Below are 7964 nucleotides of genomic sequence, written 5' to 3'. Positions count from 1 at the left end.
AAGGATAAATTTAATATTTTAAGAAATATGCATTTCAAAAAGTAGCCTTAAACAAGTGATAAAAGGAAATTTAATAAGAAAATTCATATTTTTTTAAGCGTGCAGCAAATTTGAGTCCTTCAATATAACGTTTAAGGTTGTAATTCATACGAAAAGTTTCATTTAAATGAAATATAGTTATTCTATCGCTTCTGCAGAAGTACAACCTAGTCAGGCCGATTAACACATTTCCCGCGTCGTATAGAATTCCAGAATGTTGATCTAATTGAACCAAGACATAAAATTTTCAGTATCATGAATAGGATGCCGCCGTAGATGTTCATACTACTCTAAATAAATATAGCCAATTTTTACGCCTGTAAAATCCATCATTTCACCATAGTAAGTGCAAGCTTCAAAAATACAGGAGGATACATAAATACAATAAACACCATTAATTGAAGTAAGTGACTAAATATTACTACTAATAAAATCTAGGAAAATTAAGAAGAACAATTTCATAAACTAGAAAACTAATTATCTTACTAAATTCCAGGTTTTAGTTATTCTTTCCTTAGCTAAAAAAGCAACGAATAAATCTTTGATTTCCTTTCAATAGTTGCAGGCAATAATCTATCTTCAGGGCTTATTGTCACAATAGTAACAGTAACAGCTGCTGCTCAGTGTTGATCCCATACACTTGTGAACCTTGACCTTGGCTTTCCAGATTTTTGCACCAATCCAACACGTCCCCTTGCACAGAAAGCCTACGCAGATCGGACTACTCGAAGTAGTTTCCCAGCATTCAGCTGCAAGATATTTACACGCACATATCAACCGGTTAATTACCAATTAATTATCAGTATTTGAAGAAATGAATATTATTTTTTTTAGAAAAAAAGAAACTGGTGAAATTTAAAACATACAAATTTTGTTTGTCAATAGTCAGTTGAAGAGATGAGGAGAGGGAAACTAACCTGCTGCAATATTCGAGTTCCCAAGAAACACAAGTAATACGAGGAAACAAGCAGTAACATTTCTGCCATCCATAAATCTGAAGTCTGGACTGAGACTGAGGAATACACCCCTCTGAAGTCTAGATTGAGACCGCAAGGAATACACCCCTCTGAAAGTCTGGACTGAGACCGCAACGAATACACTCCTCTGTTTGTTCTGCTCACCTCTCACAAAGAAAAATGTTGTATCAAATCGAGAATAAGCTGATACTATTTATAGGCAGAGGCATGCAGGAGTGATGCATTTTACACGCGCATGCACTCACATCGAGTGCATGAAGCTTATGCAGATTAGGGGTAGCGCAACTGTATTTATACATCCATTTCCTATTCATTCAGGTGGTTAAAGATCAAACAAGTTGTATTAAATCAGGCATAGGCTGATACTATTTATAGGCAGAGCCATGCAGGAGTGATGCATGTTACACTTGCATGCACATTGAGTGTATGAAACTTATCTAGATAAGGGCAACGCAACTGTGTTTATATATTCATTTCCTATTCATCCGGATGGCTAAGAATCAAACGAGCTATGCGGCCTTCTCGAAGAATAAATCATAATCCGTTGCAGCCGTGAGTCAACTGATAATGTTATGCGGTTGACAAGTCCAATCTATGTTTTTCTTTTGCTGTTGTTTTACTGTTTAATTGTGGTTGGTATTTGATACGGTCACAATTAAATACACAAGCGCATGTATACTTTTATATTAGTTCACCCGGGAGTATTCCATAGGTATCATTATTTGTTTTTTTTTTGCATGGATGATGGTGGTGTACATTATGGGTTGATATATTCATAATCATACTATAGTTATGTCATAGTCTAACAGAGGTAAATGATAATTTTAATAATAATTGGGTAGTGTGACACGGAAGAATCATATTAACAAGTAAACTAGCTAGTAGACAAAGATAAAAAGAATAGTTATGGCTTCATAAGCACTTTTATATTTATCGTGTTTAGTCAATATTGTTGGTATTTGCTACACGATAAATCCGTGCAGATACCGCTGTAGCACTTCCCTTGAAGTATTCCAAGTGTATCGGACATGAGGAACATGTGTGTACTATCTACGAATGGGATTCTATCCAAGGACAACAACTGATGATAGGTTTGGCTATAGAGATTCCTATGAATCAAACTAGCTAGCTTATGTTAAAGGTAAAACTCTATCTAATACTTCGGGCAACAGCCCTCCCCTAGTCTGGCAGGCTGACTTCGGCCTTGAGCTCTATTATGTACCCAAACATAGAAGGATGTAAAGGACGAACAGGGCTATCACCACTTGCCACCTACCTCAATTTCCATAGAGCACACAACAAACGAAGATAACCGCTAACCAACACACCACATCTAATATATTGATTACTACTCTAGTTGTCGTGTCCTTGAGTCACGGACAAATTCGGCAATAAGCGGCAAAACACAAATTCTATCCTAAAAATGAGCTCAAAGGAAAATGCTGAGATGAGTGAGATGATATTTTTGCTATTAATTATGTCTTGTCCCGATACAGGGCTGGGGTTGTTTATATAGCCTAGAAGGGTGTGCATATTATTACAACTTTGCCCCGGAGAAAGGCATAGAAAGTTACTACAATGCCACTATAAAGTGCATGATACTGGGGACATGAATGCACATTTACGTGGTCCCCATGGCATATTCCTTGGCCAATGGCATCTCCTAGAAGTTTCCCCCAACTTCACTTGAGCAACTTCTCCTTTTGTCCACGAGTTCGGATACTCTGAGCTTGAACCATGTGCGTACCGGTCGTCTAGAGATTACCTGCCATGAGTAAAAGCCACTAGGAAGTTCTCCGGGTATAAGTAAAAACCACTTTGTCCATTCTCGATGGGTTGAGTACGTAAATCATCGGTGAGAGTTCTCTTTGGCCATGGGAAACAGCTTGAATGGGGTATTTCCCTTCTGACCATAGGAAATAACTCGAAAGGAAGTTATCACTGTTAGAAAACACCTTGGACAACTCCATTCCAACTTTCCTAGAATGTTTAGGCTGAATAGGGGGATAGTATTTACCATCTTCTACAATACTAGCCTCGTACATGAACTTCTTTCTTTATCCAGAGTTCTAGTACTAGAGCACTTAATTACAAACTAAGCGACGAACCCGCACCTATGAGAATATATCTCACTTAAGTAAATTAATTAGATAACATAAAAGAATCTCGAATAAAAGACAGCAAACACCGAGGTACAAGCAAGAAGAAGGCCGACAATCCCGGCGCTTCACCGAAACTCTGTTGGAAGAATGTCAACAATTACAGCACTCCTCCGTAAAATTCTCGAAGAAAACTCTGATATACGGGCCCTCCTTATGGAGCTTCCCCTCACTCTCTTCCTAAACCCACATACTAAAGTAAAGTATAAATTGTAAAAGTGAGTTGTACTCTACTTTGTTGTGCATATTCCAAGTGAGTCAAGATCTATGACGGTTGAGGATGGCGTTTACTCCTCCACAACCATCATTGGGAGAGCATCAGGAGCCTACATGTGTGAGGTGGAGATGAGGGAGGCCAGTGGCAGTTCGGCCAAACTTGTGGGCCCTACCTCTCTCCACCGCCTTTCTCCAATGCCTTACAGGTGGACCCGGTTGAGGACGGTTTGGCCCCACTTTAAGTAGGTTTTGACTATCAGATGGGCCCTTCAATCCTTGTGCTCATGTGTGATTGGCCGGAGATTCATTTTCATCGCATGGTGGGTGTATTTTCTCCTTAAATTACCTACATACATATATTTACCAAAGCTAGTGGAAATTGTTAGTAATAAACCCCTACCACTAAGTTTTTATTTTATAGTTTATTTCTTTCATGCAGAAGTTGACAGTTAAAGCTTGTACATAACGACTATCAACAATACCACCACACTTATCCTTTACTCGTCCCTGAGTAAAGCTCCTGGATCCACTAGAACAATGACTTCACGTTCAATGATATGTGGCATATGAGTTATTCCAAGGCATACCTATGTTTGTCAAAACCTTGATGTGTCTACCATGTTATCTTGGGTGATTGAAGAGTGGAACGGTCCTTGACTCAAGTCACCTTTACTCTTTCTCCCAAAGAACCTTGGGGTTTTCTTTGTTGCTCATAAAAATATAACATTTACTATACTCCTCTGGTGTTTCTCTCGAATCACTCAATGTGTGTATTCGTCACCAAGGCATTGATGTTGCCTTTTCTTATCCTACCTTTCTACTGAGCCTTATGTGGAGGTCAGGGTAGGGAATAAGAACTAGCATACTTGTATCAAATATATTGTAAAGTCAAATAGAGGATCCAAGAAGATAACCAATCCTATAACCATGATCAAGCTTGTGCACTTATATTTGGATGGAAGTGGAAAATGTATAAAAATGGGAAATTGGATGGTGATTCATTTTTGTATGGCCCTCCTCATTATACTTTATTTTAGAATGACTACATTACTATCTCTCTTTTTTTTCATCATGCTCAATAATACTTTGTTTCATTCTCTTTTGGGCATTGTTTTCATTTTTTTAAGCTCGTGTCTCATTTGGCATGGATCATAGGAGGAGAGACCATTAGTATCAAGAGTTTTTATTTATTGGATGAAGATGGTGGATGCTGATTTCTAGTATAGAAGTTTAGCGTATGATAGGTGGATGGAATACCTTGCAAATCCTCTATTGTACAGGGAGAGCAATATATTTTAGTGAATAAGTTCACAAGACTTTGATCATGAGAATATGAAAAGAATCTAACAAGGGTTACAACCATTTGATAACACTCAAATTGATGGCAAGCAGCATATGTTCAAGGTTTATCATTAAGATCGACATATAGCTTTGGTACGAATGAAACATCAATGAGGAGTATGTAATGTTATTTCATTTTATTTTATTTTCTAAAATTCCTAAGGGTTCAACATTAAGAACAAAGTTCATACCATTGGGCAATATCTCATTCATCAATAACTCAGATAACATGTGATACAATGAATATGATTCACAAGCAACATGTGATGTTCAGAGATTAAAAAGCATGTAAGTCCTTGTTGCAAGCAAGTCCTATACACTAATTGATCATGTCAATACTCATTTTTCATTATTGACTTAATTTTTATTTGGCAGAATTAATCCTACTCAAAGATTAAGGAGAATAAGGATAAACGTGCAAAGCGACGCTCATATGTGAGTGTGATGACGAGCAGCCGTGTGTGCGATGGATGCTACGTTTCATCTCGTGAATGTGCAAGCATTATGGTGTAGCACGGATATGGGTGATCTTGTATGTGAATGTGTCGTGTGATCACAAGATCACCCCCACACTTGTTTTTGTACCTGTGGTGCTTCAAATACACAAAGGACAAAACAAAGTGAAAGCAAAAAGGATTCACCCGGTGAAAGCATCTCCCCTTCAAGATGGAAAGTGCAGTTTGAACCGGTGAGGGAGATCAAAGTCTTTCCCGACATGATTTTTAGATGGAGTTTGAGGGAAATGATTAGGGTTCAAGGGGAGACGGAGCGAAGGAGGAAGAGGAGAACGACAGACGAAGAGAAATTAGAAAATTGGGACATCGCAATCGCTGGCTTCTTTTTTCTCTGCGAGACCATCGAGACTAACAAGGAGGGTCCACCAGAAGCCACAGAGTGAGGGCTGAACTACCCTCAGCTCCAGCCTAGCCTAGCTCAGACAATGTGATAGGCATAGGTTGGGTTCTAGGGAACGCAATGAAATTGACCAATTCCACTAAGTCCAGATCCTGCCCTCAACCATCTACCAGTTTTAGGAAGCTCAAGTATTTCTATTGGGGCACACAATCTCCACTCTAAGTAGATTCTTGAACTAAATGCTAGCTGAGCTAAAGCATGAGTATTTTGTTTGATTTCACTTCAAAGATTATTCCTTCCCACACTGATATTGATGAGCTTTTCATTGTCAAGCTAGCCACAACTTCCACGTTGTCAGATTCTAGAATAGCAGGCATATGCACCCATTCAATCGCCAGTCGGATGCCTTCCAAGCACGCCAGCGCTTCTGCCTATGCTACTGAACTGCATCGGTGTAGCGTCTTGCATGCATCAAGTAGGATCAGACCTCTGCAATCACTGATTATTACTCCTACACTTGCGTCCCTTGTTTCTGCCCTGAATCTAGCATCAACATTGATCTTAGCCGAGCCTTCAGGTGGAGCCGTGCATTTGTTTGTTTGCTTTTCCACCTTATGAGATTCGGTCTGGGCTTCGCTATACATTGGCTTTTTTCCTTATGTGTCGTCCAGCTGCTGTCAGATGCGAAGCAGCACCTCCTCATAGCTAGCAAGGAAGCTCACTGATACTGCTATTGGCCTTCATCCATCACCATGAATCAACTCGTTTCGTAGGTACCAAGCCCGTCATAGCATATACATAATGTGCACTCTTTCCTCTTTATTTACAGCATCCAACAATATCAGTAACCAATCCGGTCCTGTCTATGCAAATTTGTCCTCTTCACGAAGGTGCCAGACTGCTCTAAAAGCCTCCCTTAGCACCTTAGCTTTTGTACATTCAACTGTTGCATGGTAGCTATTCTTTTCTTTTGCTCCACAGAGTGGGTACATCCCTTGCCTTTCGATTTTTCTTCTCTCTTTATTCTCTCACGTTGGCAATTTGTCCTAGACCAGCTTCCAAATGAAAATCTTTACAGTGCCCTTCACTTTGGCATTCCACACACTATTCCATACCTCCCTTTTACGAGATGTTGCGGTGCCCGAAGATGCCTGGACAAGACCTTTCCGAGATAGATTCCAAGCTATATATGCACTCTTCACAGTAAACATCCCCATACATGATGCAATTTGGGGGAAAAAAAGGTTTTAAATTATTCTTTTTTTTTGTGTGCTTTAAATTAATTTTTATGATGTTACAGCTAGTGTTCTTATAGTATAACCTCATCATGTAACTACATGGTATGCTGCCACATAACTCTATGTATCCTGCAACGTGAACGCCCTAGGCTAACCGTGAACGGTTTTCATTCCTCGCGCAACCCCTCCTGCACCGTGTGGTTCTCCTTTCTAGCATTTGATAACTTTCTACTAGAAAATTATAAATAAATAAGTTGAGTTGAAAATTTCAAATTAACATATGAAAGATTTTTAAAAATCAGTTGAAAAATTTAAATTTCAAATTTTGAGTTTAGTTTTTAAGTATATATTTTTTAATTTAAGCTGAAACTTCTAGTTTGAGTTGAAAGTTTCGATATTAGAATTGTTTCTTTTTAAACTTTTAGTCCAAGGTTTTAATGTTTTAGTAGAATGTTGGGTTTTCCAAATGTGATTTAAAATTTGTTGAAAAATTCGTTCAAGTGCATACCCAGGAATTTGAAGAGAAAAAATGAATTAAGCTCTGCGTCCGCCGCCGACGGAGTCGGCGACGCGAAGGTGCGTGGGCCCCATGGACCCGACTCGAAATCGGCACGCGCTTAACCAACTCCCCTTTTGGTTTTCGGTCTTTGACGGTTGGGCTTTGAGTTGATAACTTTTAAGAACTCTTAATATGAAAATACAGTTTCCGGTTCGAGGTTAGTTGGAACTTGGAAGCCGTTGCAGTTTACCACGGTGAGCCGCGGTGCGTCACACGATCGATCATCTTCAAGCCATGCACCAAGCTAGGAGTAGATTAGTTTATCTTGTAATCTTGATAGAGATCACACCGATTACGAAAAAGAATTGTGTGCAAAGGTTTAGAATCCGGTTAGAACGAGGGTTATTCTTCAGTTGCTGACTCTGTTTCTGTTATTAGATTTTTGACCGAATAGAACAAGAAGTTTTGCCATTTATATTGGAGAGGCAATGTCACACCCCGAAGTTCTTTCCCAAGCCTAAATTGGAGTTTTAAATGGTCTCAAGAAAATACCTGTGTCAAGCAAGAGTAAACCTTAATAAATTAATGCAAATAATAATCGGAATTGGCATGTGGAATTTTTCTTGAGTTTTACATGCCG

The 7964-nt window shown here is 39.1% G+C and overlaps 1 long non-coding RNA gene across 1 annotated transcript; it reads right to left on the bottom strand.

Annotated features, from left to right (window-relative positions):
• Positions 1-347: 347 nt before the first annotated feature.
• On the bottom strand, positions 348-1344 carry LOC107277223 (uncharacterized). Its single transcript, XR_001545961.3, has 2 exons — positions 957-1344; positions 348-788 (listed from the first exon to the last, which is right to left on the bottom strand). It is a non-coding gene; the product is annotated as an uncharacterized lncRNA (long non-coding RNA).
• Positions 1345-7964: the final 6620 nt, after the last annotated feature.

Source organism: Oryza sativa, chromosome 5 (assembly GCF_034140825.1).
Source record: "Oryza sativa Japonica Group chromosome 5, ASM3414082v1".
In the NCBI taxonomy this organism is placed as follows: domain Eukaryota; kingdom Viridiplantae; phylum Streptophyta; class Magnoliopsida; order Poales; family Poaceae; genus Oryza; species Oryza sativa.
The sequence above is the reverse complement of the archived record's forward strand: the minus strand, read 5'-3'. Positions and strand labels throughout refer to the sequence as shown.